This window comes from Capra hircus, chromosome 1 (assembly GCF_001704415.2).
Source record: "Capra hircus breed San Clemente chromosome 1, ASM170441v1, whole genome shotgun sequence".
Taxonomy (NCBI): domain Eukaryota; kingdom Metazoa; phylum Chordata; class Mammalia; order Artiodactyla; family Bovidae; genus Capra; species Capra hircus.
This window is the reverse complement of record NC_030808.1, coordinates 111590480-111610125: the sequence shown is the minus strand read 5'-3', so window position 1 is coordinate 111610125 and position 19646 is coordinate 111590480.

Genomic DNA, 19646 nt, shown 5'->3' with positions numbered 1-19646 from the left:
ATGGTTACAGGACAGACAATATACAGAAGAGGAAATTACAAAGAAATGTGAAATGATGCCTAACAATGCTAATAATTCCAGAAATGTACATTAAAACAATGATATTCCACTGCTGGCTGGTATCACCCAGTGTTGGCTAGAGTATTGGGTAAGCAGGCACTCTCTAACTGAGGAAATCTAGCCACATCTAAAAATTTTCCTGTTCTTTAAACCTGACACTTCAAAGCTTAGAGTTTACACACTGCACAAGGGTACAAATGCATGTGTAAATGCATGTTTGTCATAGCTCTATTTGTAAGAACAAAAAAGGTAAACATCCATCAACAGGAAACTAGTTTCTTAAAGTATGGTACAGCCACCATTATTGAAAACACAGTTGTTAGACAGAATGAGGTAGGTGTGTATTCAACAACATGAACATATATGTAAGTGTGGGAGGAGGGGGAGAGAGAAGGAAGTAAACAAAACCAGTGAAACAATGTATTAGATCATACATCTTACTGTTAAGATAAAGTATGTTCTCATGTGCACAGGTATACACAAAACCATCAACTGTGAAAACCTACAGAGGCTGGAATAGCCAGTGGGCAGCAAAGTAGCCTAGCTCAAAAAATGACTTTTATTTCATATACTTCAGTATCACTAAAATTTCCAGTGATGAGCATATATCAAGTTTTTAAACTAGTAAGAATAAATATGAAAAGAACCTCTGGAGTTTAATGTCCTTCAGCAAGTAAATATACTCTGTTCTTATTTCTCTTTACTGCTGGGTCGCTTTCTGTTTCAGTGTGAAATTACTTACCTGTTGATCTCACATGAGACATTAACAAGAAATCTCTGCTTTCTTCCTCCACTTTTATAGATAGGCAGATTAAATTGTTCCAATTATCTTCTCTGAAGTGCTGCTATTTCTAAATCAGTCCTCGGAAATGATCAATTCTTAGTTAAGATAAACTAAAAGGAAATCTGAGTATCTGTTGGCCTCCATTTTTCAAGGCTCAACTTCCTAAGCTTTCCTCTCTTCAGGAATCTCTAAAAATATGTGAGTTATGTCTCAGAGCCTATGGATCCATGCAGTTACCCAAGCAGAACAAGCTTATTAATTTGACTTTCTTGAAAACATAATGATCGAATCACTCTAAACGAGCAGGAAGACAGAGCAAAGTCCAAGTGGGATGTTCACATTTATTTGACTTTACATCAAACCCTATGATCTCATTTTTCCAAGCATTCCAGGAGCGTTGAGGCCACAAGAGCCAGTGAGCTTTAATCACTCATGCTGTTCCGTCCTTCAAACAGCTAGAATGTTTAAAAGGCCCCACATTAAACTTCTTACATGACATCATTTTATAGCTTGCTAATAATCTACATTTGCACAGCATCATTTATCTAATGTACACAAAGAAGCCAACATGGCCTAGATGGCTAGACACAGACTATTAGCCACCAGAGTTCTGCACGGTCAGTAAGACAAATCCACACTCAAAATTCTGGGAGGCCAAAATCTCCCTTCAGATTAGCAAACGGAGAGTTCTGTTTTGTTTTTGGTTTGGGACCCTGTTGAACACATTCACATTTTCTGAGCCCGCTCTGTACACGGCACTACATTTTCAAGATCACGTATTCACCAAACATTTAGGACTAGACACTATCAGCCATTTGTAGACTGTTTATCATACACAGGAAGGTCTCTTTAAGTACTTGATCCCGTTTACTTCTCACTGCTGCTTTCAGACCATGCCCCCTCTCACACTTAAAACCGAAGTACATACTTCCCCTTACAGCACCTGCCGCATCATCTGGCTGCAGCCACGTATACCACCTGTTCGGGCACCTCCCCTGTTGACAATTTCTGCATCCAGCTCCACCTCTACTTCTGACATCATTCCTGCTGACACTGACTTAAAATTGGAAGACACACCCCAAACTAGCATTTTTTGTTCCTGGACTTCCTCACTTGCAAAAATCTTGTCCTTGACCACCTCGGCCTCCCATTTCAGTGGTCCCACCCTAGGCTTCTAATGACACAATTACCACTGTTTCATTCCTAAAACCTCCATTTCGAGATTCCCACTTAGACTATCATCACAGTCCTGTTTCATTTTGTTTCCTCCTTTCCTCTGTCATCCCAATTCTTTGACCCCATCGTTAGTTTTCAGCTTTTGTCTGTAAGGTGTCCACAGTCTTCCTCATGGCCCTCTTTACCCAGCGTCGGTTAGACAGTCCTGCTTCCACACGGAATTCCTTCACCCCGCTATCCCGTGCCCTGGTGAGCCCCTATCTCCACTTCTGCGCTTGCACTTGACTGGCAAGAATGAAATACAGGAACAAGGTCCATTTTTAAAGTAACACTCAGTTTTCAAATGGGCCCTCACTTCCTTGCTCAGTTCACTCTATCACGCTCCAAAATGACTTCTATATAACTCTTCTCTTGAAATCTCCCATTCCTTACCCACTCTCAGCTAGTATCTTTGCTCCTAATTTCACCAATGCAAGAAACAGGTAGAGGAATTACCCATTTCACCCACCATCGTTATCTAATGTCCACACACACTGCTTCCTCTCGCTCCTGCATCAATTTGTTTTCTCTGTACCAGGTAACGTGTAATAGTTTACAAATGTACCATTATGTGTCCCTTAAATATTCCACCCCTTGAGCTCACACTCCTCTCTGGTGACCACTCCATACCTCTATATATTTTTAGTAAAAAAAAAAAAAAAAAAAAAAAACTCAAAAAAAGAGTCATCTGTCTCTCTCTCCACTTCTTTCTCAATCTGTTCCAACCAGACTTTTCTGCCTCTCCATGGAAATCATGCTAATCAAGCATGCTCATGACCTCCATATTGCCAAACCCTATGGCTGTTTCTTACTATTCATTGTACTCACCTCCACAGTGGCATCTGACCCCACTGACCACACCTCCCCCTTGAAAGGCTGCCCCACCATGGTTCCTGCACCACCATATTCCCCCAACATCTTTCATCTCACACTGGCCAGTCCTCCTTGGGGTCTGTTGTTTGGTTCCCCCTTTCCCTGAGCTCTAAATCTAGAGAAACCCAGGGCTCAGTCTGTGCCCTTCTTCTTTCACTCATTCCTGACAGCGCTTAGAAAGTGACTGTGGTTTTAAGTTTGCCGACAATTTCAAAAATGTATTTATCTACAAAGCTACAACCTCTCACCTATCAACATCTCCACCTAGAGGTCTAACAAACATCTCAATCTTGACATGTCTAGAGAAGAGTTACTGACACCCACCACCACCACCATTATTTGCTCTTCAGTCAAGACTTTCCATCTCAGAAAATGGCATCACCTTCACCCTATTTATTCTGGAGAGTTCTCTTGCACATCCCATACCCACTCAATCAGGAGGTCCCATCCAGTAAAACTTCAAAACATATTCTGAGTCTGATCACTTCTTATACAACATGTCCAGTCATCACTCCAGTTTAGACACCATCATCTCATACAATAACATTGTAATTAGTCTCCCAGTTTCTCTCAACTCATTCAATCCATCTTCTGAGGTACAGTCCAAAAGGCCCCTCTAAAGAGAACTCTGTTACTTCTCCCTTAACATCCTCCAATGGCTTCCAGTTACTCAGGGAAAACTCGAAACTCCATGGTCTGACCCATGGCTACTTCTCTGACTCCAAGTCCTAATATTCCTTTGGCTTTTCTACGGTCACTTTCTCACCTTATTCAGGATTCTGCTAAAGTGTCACCTTCTTGTGTGGAAAAAAAAAAAAAACCCTAGAAGGACCAACCAATAGAATTCAACTCCTTTTTTTGGGGAGTGTCACCTCACTATAAAGGCCTTCTTAGAGCCTTATATCTAAAACATTCCTGTTTAGTAGCTTTTTCTCTCTGATACTTGGATCATTCTTGTACTTTCAGAATCTCTGCAGATGAAGGAATCTATCCACACATCCAAAGAAGAGCAAATGATACCATGTATAACCCAATCCCAGAGCAGAGATAGGAGTCAGAGAAGATAGTAGAAATTTCCATCTACATGTAAGTGATCAAATACATGGCACAGCATAGCACAGCCAGTCCCAGAATCAGATGTCAGTTGCATGAAAAAAAGAAAAGGGTAGCAGTGGGGGCCTGGAGGTGGTGGGAAACAGCCAAAAATCTCTCTCAGAAAGAAAAGGAACCATCTGAGAGGCTAGCAAACCCTAAGGGAAGAGAAAAGAAAGAAAAAATTCTCAGTAAGATTACTAAATAAATTTAAGAACGCAGATGCCATGGTAGAAAATGACAACAGAATAGACCAAAACCCACTCAACAGAAAGAAAAATGAGAAACCATAAATGAACAAAAAACTATAAATGGAAAAGAATATTGAAACAGAGGTTATGTTTAAAATGCCAAAAAACAATCTTTTACCAACTCTAAGCAAATAAATCTGAAAACCTGGATAAAAGGGATAATTTTCTTCAAAAATGTACCTTCTACATATTGACCCTGATACAGATACATTAATTTTCATAAAAGAAATAGAATTATTCCCCCAAATAAACTATTGCTGAGGGTGAAATGTATGGAGAGAGTAACATGGAAACTTACAGCACCATATGTAAAATAGGTAGCCAACAGGGATTTGCTGTATGTCTCAGGAAACTCAAAGAGGGGCTCTATATCAATCAAGAAGGGTGGGATGCGGAGGGAGAAGGTAGGGAGGTTTAAAAGGGAGGGGATATATGTATACCTGTGGCTGATTCATGTTGAGGTTTGACAGAAAACAACAAAATTCTGTAAAGCAATTATCCTTCAATTAAAAAATAAATATTCAAAAAACTATTGCCAATAAAACATCACAGAAACATGATTTTATGGGGGAAATTCTATCAAACCTTCAAGGAATGGATAATTCCTATGTTAATAAAATTGCTCCTATGTTAATCAAAAGAGCAAATGAAAAGAAGAATAAATTGCCAACTTCATTTTATGAAGAAGTTATAATACTGATACCTAAATTTAACTTTAAAAAAAAACTGCAAAAAAAAACCCAATAAACCTCACTTATGAATATGGATGTAAAATCATATATAGAAAGTGAATAACAAAAAATATAAATTGTTTTAACAAGTGGAATTCTTTCCTAGGAACGCAAGACTGGTTCACTTTTTTTTTTTTAATTTATTTTGGAGTATAGTCAATTAACAATATTGTGATAGCTTCATGAAATGGTTCACTTTTAGATATTACACACTCATTAATGTAATTCACTGTCTTCACAGATTTAAGAAGAAAAACCATACGATTATCTCTAGAAACACTAAAAGGACCCTCCAATAGAACTCAATACCATTCCCAATTTCAAAAAAGGAAAAAAAAACCCCTCAGAAATTATGGATATGTGTGTGTGTCCCTCAGTCCTAAAGTCAGCATCTTATTTAATAGGGAAACACTGGAATCATTTGACTAATGTCTGAAATGAGGCAAGGATGTTCATTATCTTTATGTACTATTATATTATAAGAGGCATTAGCCAACATAATCAGATAAGAGAAAAGCAACTAAAAACATGAAAATTAGATATAATTGTATTTCCTTTCTATTTGTAGATTATGCAGCAGTTGGACATGAATTTGAGCAAACTCCGGGAGATAGTGAAGGACAGGGAAGCCTGGCATGCTACAGTCCATGGGATTGCAAAGAGTTGGACATGACTTAGCAACTAAACAACAACACACCTATAAAACCAAGGCAATCAAAGAGAAAATTTTAAATAACTTAGTAAAACAGAAACTTATTAGATTAAGAAACAAAATAGCATATAACCTGCATATAGTCATATAGTAATCAGTTAGAAGATAAAAATGGGAAAGAAAATCTCACACATAAACAAAAATTTTTAAAGTCTCCTTTTTTCAGTGTTTCTGCAGATAAATAAATTGATTCTTAGTGCAAAAAAAATAAACAAGCTGAAGCTCAGAAAAAAGGAATTCTGCTTCTGACCAAGATGGAGTAAACTACCTTAAAAAAGAAAGTGAACAAAATATATGAAACAATAGTTTTCAAGACTTTAGCATAAAAGAGGAAAACTATCTTTTTCTTCTACCCATGTAAATTCTCAACTTGGAACTCAATGTCAAAAGACAGATTAGCAAGACAAAAACATATACATTTATTTAATGTAAATTTTACATGACACAGGAGACTTCATAAGCAAATGAAGACGCAAAGAAATGGTTAAAACCAGAAATGCAAATCAAGACCACAATGAGGTACCATTTCATGCCAGTCAGAATGGCTGCGATCCAAAAGTCTACAAGCAATAAATGCTGGAGAGGGTGTGGAGAAAAGGGAACCCTCTTACACTGTTGGTGGGAATGCAAACTAGTACAGCCACTATGGAGAACAGGGTGGAGATTCCTTAAAAAATTGCAAATAGAATTGCCTTATGACCCAGCAATCCCACTGCTGGGCATACACACCAAGGAAACCAGAATTGAAAGAGACACATGTACCCCAGTGTTCATCACAGCACTGTTTATAATAGCCAGGACATGGAAACAACCTAGATGTCCATCAGCAGATGAATGGATAAGAAAGCTGTGGTACATATACACAATGGAGTATTACTCAGCCGTTAAAAAGAATACATTTGAATCAGTTCTGATGAGATGGATGAAACTGGAGCTGATTATACAGAGTGAAGTAAGTGAGAAAGAAAAATACCAATACAGTATACTAACACATATATATGGAATTTAGAAAGATGGTAACGGTAACCCTGTATGCAAGACAGCAAAAGAGACACAGATGTATAGAATGGACTTTTGGACTCTGAGGGAGACGGAGAGGGTGGGGTGATTTGGGAGAATGGCGTTGAAACATGTATACTATCATGTAAGAAATGAATCGCCAGTCTATGTTAGATACAGGATACAGGATGCTTGCAGCTGGTGAACAGGGATGATCCAGAGAGATGATATGGAGTGGGAGGTAGGAGGGGGGTTCAGGATTGGGAACTCAGGTACACCCGTGGCGGATTCATGTCAATGTATGGCAAAACCAATACAGTATTGTAAAGTAAAATGAAGTAAAAATAAAAATAAAAATAAATGGTTAAAACCGAGTGTTTTTAATGCTAGGTCTTAGGAAGAATGGAAAGTCATGGAGCAATATGAAGACAGGACAAAGTATGAGGTAAATTCGTTTAACTGGAGAAACCTAGCAAAGCCTGCTTGTTCCAATATCCTTCTGTGCCCCTTTGTCTTTAGAAATAAAGCAACTCTTTTCCTCTGGTTATATGGGCGCCTCGTACATAAAAATTTTATTAACCTGCTTCAGAGGAAGGTCAGAAAGTCCTTCTTAGGAAACACTTTCAAATTCATTTTAAAAGACCAGCATTACCCTGATATTAAAGCTAGACACTATAAAAAATAAAACTATAGACCAATATCCCTAATAAATATAAACACAAAAACTCTCAACAAAATATTAGGAAACCAAATTCAACAGCATATTATAAAGATCATACACCACAATCAAGAGGGATTTATCCATGGGGTGCAAGGATGATTTAACACACACAAATGTGATACACCACATTTAATAGAATGAATAATAAAAAAAATAATATGATCATTCCAATAGATGGAGAAAAAGCAATCAATAAAATACAAGATCCTTTCATGATTTAAAAAAAAAAGGCTCAACAAATTGGGTATACAAGGAATCTTAACACAATAGAAGCCATATATGACAAACTACAGCCAACATCATAACTCAGTGGTGAAATATTGAAAGCTTTTATTCTAAGACCATGAAAAACACAAGAATGTACACTCTCACTACCCCTATTCAGAAAAGCTCTATAGACCCTAGTGAGCACAATCATACAAGAAATAAAAGACATCCAAATCAGAAAGGAAGAACTAAAACCATCTGTTTGCAGAGGACATGACCTCACACATAAAAAAGTCCTAAAGACACTACCAAAAAGTTGTTAGAACTAAACAATTAGTTAAGTAAAGTTGCAGGATACAAAATCAACATATAGAAATTAGTCGTGCTTCTATACACCAGGAAAAAAATTTTGAGAAAGAAATTTTAATAACAATTCCATTCACAGTATCATTAAAAACAATAAAATATTAAGGAATAATTTAACGAAGGAAGTGAAAAATCTGTACATCGAATACTATAAAATCTTGATGAAATAAACTGAAAATATACAAACAAATGGAAAAACATCCCATATTCATGGATTAGAATAATTTGTATTATTAAATAGCTATATTACCCAAAAAAGTCTACAGATTCAATTCAATCTCTCAGTTCAAGTTCAGTTCAGTCACTCAGTTGTGTCCGACTCTTTGTGACCCCATGGACTGCAACACACCAGACTTCCCTGTCCATGAGCAACTCCCAGAGCTTACTCAAACTCATGTCCATCGAGTTGGTGATGCCATCCAACCATCTTATCCTCTGTCATCCCCTTCTCCTCCCACCTTCAATCTTTCCCAGCACCAGGGTCTTTTCAAAAGACTCAGTTCTTCACATCAGGTGGCCAAAGTATTGGAGCTTCAGCTTCTGCATCAGTCCTTCCAATGAATATTTAGGAATGATTTCCTTTAGGATGGACTGGTTGGAACTCCTTGCTGTCCAAGATACTCTCAAGAGTCTTCTCCAACACCACAGTTCAAAAGCATCAATTCTTCTGAAACTATACTTTTGAGAAAAATCTAAGATATTTCACATAATTTTTCACTTTTACTCAAGTTTTATTAGTACAGTATAAGACAATTCATTTAGTAGACTATTGCTTAAAAAATAAAATTTGCTTTTAAAGAAGTCTGTTTCCATAGTTAATCTCCATTCATTTTTAAGTCTGTTTTTATCTAATGGTTAAATAAACCTACTGAGAAGTATGCCTTTCATATTTGGAAAGAAGTAGTCACACATTTAATTACGTTCTTTTTCCCTGGCTGCCTGCCAAAAACAATCACAGTTTGCTATTACAGCTTCTCCTTCAGGAGTAATTAAGAAGTTAATCTTACTCAAAAAATATAATTACCCAGCAGACCATAGAACTAACTTATCTACTTGTCAAAGTAATAGTACCACACTCACAAAGATGAACCCAAACTCTCTAACTATCCTATCACCACCATCTGGAGATGGGTAGAGCCCATTACTCTTGAGAGTCCCTTGGACAGCAAGGAGATCAAACCATTCAATCCTAAAGGAAATCAATCCTGAATATTCATTGGAAGGACCGATGCTGAAGCTGAAGCTCCAGTACTTTGCCCCCTTGATGCAAAGAGCCACCTCATTGGAAAAGACCCTGATGCTGGGAAGGATTGAAAACAGGAGAAGAGGGTGACAGAGGATGCGATGGTTGGAAAGCATCACCAACTCAATGGATATGAGTCTGAGCAAACTCTGGGAGATGGTGAAGAACAGGGAATCCTGGTGTGCTGTAGTCCATGAGGTCACAAAGACTTGTACACAACTTAGTGACTGAACAACAACAATAACAAGAGTCCATTACAACCTACCAGTCACTAGAAACCAAGCCTCCCCACCTTCTTTGAAGCATCAAGAAGCAATGGAGCTGAAGATGCTGAAGGACACTGGGCATGGGACAGTTAAGTTCCTAGTCCGTCAGGATAAAGGGTATGTCTCAACAACCAAAGAGACTTCCCTAACTCAAAACTGCAGAATACTTTATTGCTCCTGACCACCCGACAGAGATGAGATGTTCACTCACCCTTCATCTTCTTCCAACATTAGTCAATCATCAGAGAATGAGGCTTTCCGCTTCACCTCACACTAGTATATCAAGTGCCTACTATGTGATTTCTCTTCACATGGAAAGCATTTCTACCTCCAAACTTATTACCGATACCCATGAATGGGGGAGCCAGATGTCTTCTAGAAAGGAAGGGTCTTTAGTCAAGTCATCCACACCTAGACTATAAAGACACTGTCACCTCTGTGTGGCAGTTTTCAGCGTCTAACAGGTTGAACACAATTAAAGACTTTCTAATAGTGCAGAGCCCTTGGCCACCTGTGCACACCATCTTCAGAGGAACTGTATTCTTTGCAGAAATCAACAGCCACTTTTACCAGCCTCTTCTAAGCTGGCTCTCAGAACAAACTCTGAAATTCTTAAGAATGCTGCAGAAGCTGAAGGCAGGTGAAACTGGGATTGCAGCAGCAGAGCAACTCCAAGGCTATTTCCAGCCAGCTACAGTTGGTCTTGCAGAATAAGATTTCAATAGTTAGTAACCTTGGGAAACCCAGTATGTGCACAACCCTATACTAAAGAATATAGGGGTTCACAAAGGAAAACAGCACTGTTTCTGCCCCTGGAAACATACTCCATCCTCAATATCTTAATATTAGAAGTGATCTAACTACAGCTGCACCTGAACTTTAGATAAATTACTTCAGCTACTGCAGGATTGGTGGGGTGGTGAGTAGAAGGGCATCAAATAATTCTTCTACTCATTTACCCATATCAGTCTCATGAGTTTTGCTTCATCTCCTGTGCTTTTTGATTTAACATTATTAAAAGAAAATCAACACACTCCTTTTGAAAAGAAATTCCTAGTTGGAAAATGAACTGACAATTTTGCTTTTCCTATATAACTTAGGATGGGTGGCTCCCCTAGGGTGACTTCACAGGTAATTGAACTTCATATGAAATTTACCAAATAACAAAGGTCTGCTGTGCTCTGCAGAACATTCCATATAGTCCAAATCCCTACCCACCTGAGGCTTTCAAACATAATGCCAAGTGGAAAACGCATATTGAGGAAGAGGGGAGTATTGTCCCCTTGGTAGGTCAGCAGAATCAATACGGAAAGCCCAATAACTGACCCAAATTGGAGCTATCATCTCCATATCCTGGCTGGGGGCCCATCACCCACAGAGTTCGACAAAAGGTTTTGAAGTTGCTGCTTTGTACAAGCTTATCATGGGGACATCCACTGTAATTAGAGGAACTACCATGTATATATTTCAACCAAAAGACTGAGACTAGAAAGTAAGAGATCAGAGAGAACACAAAATGCATTGCAAACAAATATCCCCAGTCCCAATGAGAACTCTGAATTATTCACTGGTTGATCTTTGCCTCTGTGATTATGTACTTCTTTTTAAAAGGATTATTAAACTTCCTAATATTTTATCAGTAAACAATTATCAGGCCCCAACATGTATCAGGGTTTCTTAGGGGGCACAGTGGTAAAGAATCCGCCTGCCAATGCAGGAGACAAAAGAGATATCGATTAGATCCCTAAGTTGGGAAGAACCCCTGGAGTAGGCAACCCACTCCAGTATTCTTGCCTGGAGAATTCCATGGACAGAGGACCCTGGAGGGTTATAGTCCATGGGGTCACAAAGAATCGGACACAAGTGAGCACAGGCACACCCCACTACACCATGTAGGACACTATTGTAGATGCCAGGGTTCCAAGCGACATAAGACTCTATCCTTTCTCTGCAAATTTCTTAGGAGTAACAAATCCTAGTATATTTTAACAGTTAAGTTCTACAAAGATTATATTTTAAAATACAACTGTGCAAAACAAAAATGAGAGAAAGCTCCAAAAATGTATGTACTAAACATAGCTGTAAAAACACCTCTTTTGTCATGTGTGATTTAATTAATTTAGACAAGTGCCTTTGGTTAGATTTGGGTAACTAAGAACATGCCTAGAGAAGTAAATCTTGACCTAGTTCTAACACCAACAGATGAAACCTTATACTTTCCTGTTTCCTTTTCTGCCCCTCTCCCTCACTTTCCATAATGCAAAGATTTCAACCTTCTGATTATTCTAGTTGAAGAGACTGCTGCTCCAGATATTCATGTCTATAAAAATATTATCTCCCAGGGAAAAAAAGTGAAAATGTTAATCACTCAGTCATGTACAACTCTTTGTAACCCCTTGGACTGTAGCCTGTTAAGCTCCTCTGTCCATGGAATTCTCCAGGCAAGAATACTGGAGTAGGTAGCCATTCCCTTCTCCAAGGGATCTTTCCCACCCAGGGATCAAACCTGTGTCTCCCATACTGCAGGTAGATTCTTTACCGTCCTTATCTCTCAAAGGTAAGGAGGGATCTGCCAATTCTTTCTATATCTTCTCCCACTAAGCTGTGTGCCTCAAGCAGGGACTCTGGCTTATTTATCCTATTTCTTGGCACCTAGTCCAATGTGTGTGCATAACAGCTACTAGGCAGTCAATAAATATTAGCTCAATGAACTTCCCCTCTAATATCCAGCTTAATGTTTCCATGTGCTGAATGTGTACTGATTGGCTGATATATACTCTTAATTACTCAATCATGCTGCTGCTAAGTCACTTCAGTCGTGCCCAACTCTGTGCGACCCCATAGACGGCAGCCCACCAGGCTCTGCTGTCCCTGGGATTCTCCAGGCAAGAACAATGGAATGGGTTGCCATTGCCTTCTCCGAGCCAATCATGAGAAGAGTTTAAATCAGACTTGCGCTACTCCTATTCAGGCTGTCATGCCTTCAAACTTGCAAAAGTCAGGCTGCATAACAAGAAGCAAACATTCACAAGATTGTGCACTTGTGAAATTAAAGCATTCCTCAGTCATCTATCCCTTACTCTCCCTTTTACTCCCTGCGATAATCATTCACTTAGTATTTGCCAATGATTATGAGATTAATAGTGATGCACCATAAACAGTTTGATGATTGAACCAATTATAATGACTAGAGGGGGCATTTGCTCCTGTTCAGAAAAGAACCTAGCCGAGGCCGCACAGGAGAGAGTATTCAGCGGGGCCTGCAGTCAGGGTGCCTGATTATCTTGGCTATTTGGCTATTCAAAGAGTGCAAAGGAGCCTACGGTACTCATCCACTCTGACTGAGAGGCATCTTTCCTCCTGAAATTGCCTTCCAGCTGCATAATTTCTCAGCTACAGGGCTCTAAAAAGGGATTTTCAGCCCTTCAGTAAAGATTCCCTGAGCATCTGCTACCTCTCAGACACTACACTGAATAGCAAATGAATAAGAACTCAGACACTCCCCTCTAGTCCACAGGTCAGCCAAGTTTTTCATAAACAGCCGTATAGTAAATGTTTTAGGCTTTGCAGGCCATATAGTCTGTGTGGCAATCACTCAACTTGGCATGTAGTGCAAAAGCAACCTTAGAAAATTATATACACTATTGAACATAGTCATGTTCCAATAAAGCTTTGAAAGTGAAAGTGAAGTCGCTCAGTCATGTCCGACTCTTTGCGACCCCATGGACTGTAGCCTACCAGGCTCCTCTGTCCATGGGATTTTCCAGGCAATAGCACTGGAGTGGATTGCCATTTCCTTCTCCAGCGGATCTTCCCGACCCAGGGATCGATCCCAGGTCTCCCGCATTGTAGACAGACGCTTTACCGTCTGAGCCACCTTATTTACCAAGAAAGGCAGTTGACTAGGTTTAGCCTACAAGATGTAGTTTGCTATTCCTAATCTAACCCACGTCAGATACATTTGTTTTTCAAAATACAAAACAAGGATATCTGTGTTAATGAAAACTTCCCCCTTGTATCCATAAAACATTTCATAAATAATGAAGCTATTTCATATATGACTGAAAGTTTAATCTTCATACCAACCCTTTACAGTGGATAGGTTTTAGTATCTTCATTTTATAAATGAGAAAACTAAAGCTCAATTAAAGAACTTTAAGTCATTATACAACTAAGAGTGGAGGTAAGATATGAGCTTCTGTGTAATAGGCAGAAATTACCACATGTTCACCAAAGTTTCCTCATCCTCCAGGGCGTATACCAGACTATATTTCCCGGGTTCCTCTGCCTTTGGGCATAGCCATGTGCTTGGGTTCTGGTCAGTAGACTTTAGGCCTTGCCCCTTAAAATTTCCTCATAAAAAACTCTTAAACATGATTCTCTATTTTCTTCACCCCTTTCAGCTGGCTGGAAAGGAAAAATCCCTAGGGTAACCTTGCAAGTCATGTGTTGACAAAAACAGAGCCACAAGATTGAAAGAGCCTGAGTCCATGAAGCACAACCTGGAAGAAAGTCACCCAGCATAAAGATGTGCATTATTAGACTGTGAAAACTGCAAGAAACTTGCATTAGGCCACTGAGATGCAGAGCTTCATGTGTTACAGCAACTCCCTTAACTAACACAGCCTGTGTCCAGATTTGGTGTTGTTTGCACTCAGCTATAGAAAAGATGTAAAGGATGTGTTTACCAGCTAGATTTCAGACAAGAGATATATCAAAATAAGGAAGGGGTACATTCAAGAATGGCAATGTCAAAGAATGTTCAAACTACTGCACAACTGCACTCATCTCACATGCTAGCAAGGCAATGCTCAAAATGCTCCAAGCCAGGCTTCAACAGTAGGTAAACCAAGAACTTCTGGATGGTCAAGCTGGATTTAGAAAAAAAATTTTTTTTAAAGGCAGAGGCATAAGAGATCAAATTGCCAACATCAGTTGGGTCATAAAAAAAGCAAGAGAATTCCAGAAAAACATCTACTTCTGTTTCATTGACTACGCTAATGCCGTTGACTGTGTGGATCACAACAAACTGTGGAAAATTCTGAAAGAGATGGGAATACCGGACCACCTTACCTGTGTCCTGAGAAACCTGTATGCAGGTCAAAGAGCAATGGTTAGAACCAGACATGGAACAACAGACTGGTTCCCAATAGGGAAAGGAGTACGTCAAATCTGTATATTGTCACCACCCTGCTTATTCAACTTATAGGCAGAGTACATCATGCGAAATGCCAGGCTGGATGAAGTTCAAGTTGGAATCAAGGTTGCTGGGAGAAATATCAATTATCTCAGATATGCAGACAACACCACCCTAATGGCAGAAAGTGAAGAGGAACTAAAGAGCATCCTAATGAAGGTGAAAGAGGAGAATGGAAAAGCTGCCTTAAAATCCAACATTCAAAAAACAAAGATCATGGCATCCAGTCCCATAACTTCATGGCAAATAGATAGGGAAACAACAGACAGAGTGAGACTATTTTCTTGGGCTCCAAAATCACTGCAGATGGTGACAGAAGCCATGAAATTAAAAGACGCTTGCTCCTTGGAAGAAAAGCTATGACCAACCTAGACAGCATATTAAAAAGCAGAGACATCACTTTACCGACCAAGGCCCATCAAGTCAGAGCTATGGTTTTTCCATTAGTCATTTATGGATGTGAGATTTGGACTGTGAAAAAGGCTGAGTGCCGAAGAATTGATGCTTTTGAACTGTGGTGTTGGAGAAGACTCTTGAGAGTCCCTTGGATTGTAAGGAGATCAAACCAGTCCATCCTAAAGGAAATCAGTCCTAAATATTCATTGGAAGGACTGATGCTGAAGCTGAAGCTCCAGTACTTTGGCCACCTGATGCAAAGAACTGACTCACTGGAAAAGACGCGGATGCTGGGAAAGATTGAAGGTGGGAGGAGAAGGGGATGACAGAGGATGAGATGGTTGGATGGCATCACTGACTCAGTGGACATGAGTTTGAGCAAGCTCCTGGAGTTGGTGATGGACAGGGAAGCCTGGCAGTCTGCAGTCCATGGGGTCACAAAGAGCCAGACATGACTGAGCGACTGAACTGAACTGAATCCTATAGTTGAAAATAACTAGTATTATAGTTCTGACACATAAACTTCTGATCTTATTTTGCCTTTTTATGCACATATATTTCAGTTCAGTTCAGTCGCTCAGTCGTGTCCGACTCTTTGGGACCCGATGAATCACAGCACGCCAGGCCTCCCTGTCCATCACCAACTCCCGGAGTTCACTCAGACTCCCGTCCATCCGTCAGTGATGCCATCCAGCCATCTCATCCTCTGTCGTCCCCTTCTCCTCCTGCCCCCAATCCCTCCCAGCATCAGCGTCTTCTCCAACGAGTCAACTCTTCACATGAGGCGGCCAAAGTACTGGAGTTTCAGCTTCACCATCATTCCCTCCAAAGAAATCCCAGGGCTGATCTCCTCTGGAATGGACTGGTTGGATCTCCTTGCAGTCCAAGGGACTCTCAAGAGTCTTTTCGAACACCACAGTTCAAAAGCACCAACTCTTCGGCGCTCAGCTTTCTTCACAGTCCAACTCTCACATCCACACATGACCACTGGAAAAACCATAGCCTTGACTAGGCCTTAAGAAAAACGAAAATATACTATTTTCCATTGAATATAACCATGGGGATCTTCTCATATCAAACTATATTCACATCGTTGTGAGTAGCTGCATTGCCCCCACGATATAGATGTTATTTTTCAAAAAAGAAAACTAGTTATCCCCTAGTGTACATTTAAGTTGTTCCCCTTTTCTTGCTGTTACAAAAATTTACAGCAACAAGCATTCCTATTGATAGATACATCTTTATGCAGATGTGCAAGTTCTTTTTCAGGACTAGTTCCTGGAAGTAAAGCTGATAAGCTAAAAGGTTTGTCCACTGGCAAGATGCCCTCCCAAAATACTAACTCAGTTTCCCACTAGCCATGTATAAAAGTGACCAGTTTCTTACCTGGGCTGACCTGGATCTTTTCTTAAAATTCTTTGCCAATCAGCTTAGAAAAATAAAAAACCCTCTCATTTACTTTTTGAGAACACAGCTAAATAATTTTTTTAGTCCTCTTCCTTGCATTTAAAAAAAAAAAAAATCCTGTTTCATCTGTAGTAGATACTAAGGACATAACGTTGAGAAGCTACCTTTAAGCTGACAATCTGCTTAATTTATACAATTGGTCTAAGTGACTAGAAGCAGAGCAAATTTTGAATTTGAAAGACTTAGCATGAAAAAAATCAGCAAAGATGATCAAATATTAATTGTTTTTAGAGGATACTCTCAAGTAATCTGCATACTGTAGGTGAGCCGTGACTATCAGAACTGAATGGGTAATATGCTTCTAAATAATAAGCTGTTTTGCTACATAAAGCAACTAGAATGCGTTTAACTTATTGTTTCCTTAGGTTTTTCTTTTACGCTTTTATCAATGTTTGACCTATTTGGGAGTTTGGTTACATAGTCGTTCAGTAAAAAAGGTAAGTTTGTGAACTTTCCTGGTGGCTCAGCAGTAAAGAATATACTTGCAGTGCTACAGGTTTGATCCCTGGGTCAGGAAAACTCCCCTGGAGAAGGAAATGGCAACCCCTGCAGTCTTCTTGTCAGGGAAATCCCATGGACAGAGGAACCTGATGGGCTACAGTCCATGGGGTCATAAAACAGTCAGACATGACTTAGTGACTAAACAAACAAAAAGGGTAAATACCATGAACGTGAGGGAACATACAAATAGAAACTGATAAACAAAAATAAACAAATGGGACCTAACTGAACTTCAAAGCTTTTGCATAGCAAAGGAAACCATCTTTAAAAAAAAAAAAAAAGATAACCCACAGAATGGGAGAAAATCTTTGCAAATGAATTGACTGACAAGGGATTCATCTCCAAAATATACAAACATCTCATGCAGCTCACTACCAAAAAAAAAAAAAAAATCCAATCTAAATAGGTGGAAGATCTAAACAGACAGTTCTCCAAAGAAGACATACAGATGGCCAAAAAGCACATGAAAAGATGTTCAACATCACTAATTATTAGAGAAATACAAATCAAAATTACAAAAAGGTGTTACCTCACATCAGTCAGAATGGCCAGCATAAAAAATAATAAATATGTTATTTAAAATATTAAATACTGGATAGGTGCTAAGAGGTAAATACTGGAGAGGGTGCGGAGAGAAGAGAACCCTTCTACATTGTTGATGAAAATCTGAATTGGTTCAGCCACTATGGAGAACAGTATGGAAGTTCCCTAAGAAATTAAAAATAGAGTTACCATATGATCCAGCAATTCTATTCCTTAGCATATATCTCAAGAAAACCATAATTTCAAAAGATACGTGCACCCCAATGTTCCGTTTAGCACTACTGGGGACAGCCAGGACATGAAAGCAAACTAAATGTCCATCAACAGATGAATGGATAAAAATGCGGTACCTACACACAATAAAATATTACTCCGCCATTTAAAAGAACAAAATAATGCCATTTGCAGTGACATGGAAGGACCCAGAGATTGTCATACTGAGTGAAGTAAATCAGACAGAGAAAAACAAATATTTATGATATTGCTTACATGTGGGATCTGCAAAGAACCAGCTCACTGGAAAAGACCCTGATGCTGGGAAAGACTGAAGTCAAAAGGAGAAGGGGGCAGCAAAGGATGAGACGGTTAGAGAACATCACTGACTCAATGGACATGAATTTGAGCACCCTCCTGGAAATAATGGAGGACAAAGGAGCCTGGTACGCTGCAGTCCATGGGGTCGCAAAGAGTCAGACACAACTTAGCAACTGGACAACAACATATGTGGAATCTTTAAAAAATGGTACAAATGATTTATAAAATAATTTATGAAACAGAAATAGGATCATAGATGTAGAAAAAACAAACACGGTTACCAAGGGAGAAAGGGGGAGAGGAGGGATAAATTGGGAGATTGGGATTGACATATATACACTGTTCAGTTCAGTTCAGTTCAGTCGCTCAGTCGTGTCTGACTCTTTGCAACCCCATGAATCGCAGCACGCCAGGCCTCCCTGTCCATCACCAACTCCTGGAGTTCACTCAGATTCATGTCCATCAAGTCTATATATAAAATAAATGACTAATAAGGACTTACTGTATAGCACAAGGAACTCTACTCAGTACTCTGACCCAGATGGGAAAACAATCTTAAAGAGAGTGGATATATGTATATTTGCAACTGAGTCACTTTGCTGTACAGCAGAAATTAGCACAACATTGTAAGTCAACTATACTCCAATAAAAATTAATTTCAAAAAAGAAACTGATATACGTTGTTAACACTAAGAAAAAGGAAGGAAGGGACATAGATGAGGGATGTGTGCTGAACACAGGTACTGCAATGAACACACACGAATTATTAATACTGGGGGAGGGATGCAACTTACACTGAAGGCCTAGGTACCAACCACTGGGCAAAACTTGTGAAACGCATCTTCTCATTTAATCCTCACAACTCTTTGAAATGAACGGAATTCATATTTGTTAAATGAGAAAAAGGGTGCCAGAGAAATTGACCTAGGTGATTACCTAAAAAGGTGAACTTCTACCAGAACTTCTGGTTATTTGGGGGACTTCCCTGGTAGTCCAGTGGCTAAGACTCCAAGCTTCCAATGAGAGCGGCTGAGGTTCAATCCCTGGTCAGGACACTAAATCCTGCATGCTGCAACTAACACCCAGAACAGCAAAATACATATAAAGAAATAAATAATTTTTTTAAAAAAAGAACTTTTGGGTTTTTGCTGCTATTTTGTTTCTAATCCAACGTTCTCCCCCAGTGTTTGACAGCACTGGAAAAATCCTGGATTAGGACTTGCAGTGCTCTCCCTGCCACCAGTGTCCCTCATGTTTCACTGAGGAGTACAAAGAAACAAAGACATGATAAAGCTAAAAAGAGAGCAGCCTATATGTGAAAATGTGGAAAGGTCTCAGAAATATGAATAAAATAATAAAGAAAGTAAATTATGTAATGCATAAATGAGACATTGAAGAAAGTGCAAACTTGGAATTGTGTCCAGAAGAATAAATGAAGTAGCACAAAACAATGGCATAAAAAGCACTCATTAACATATATACACTACT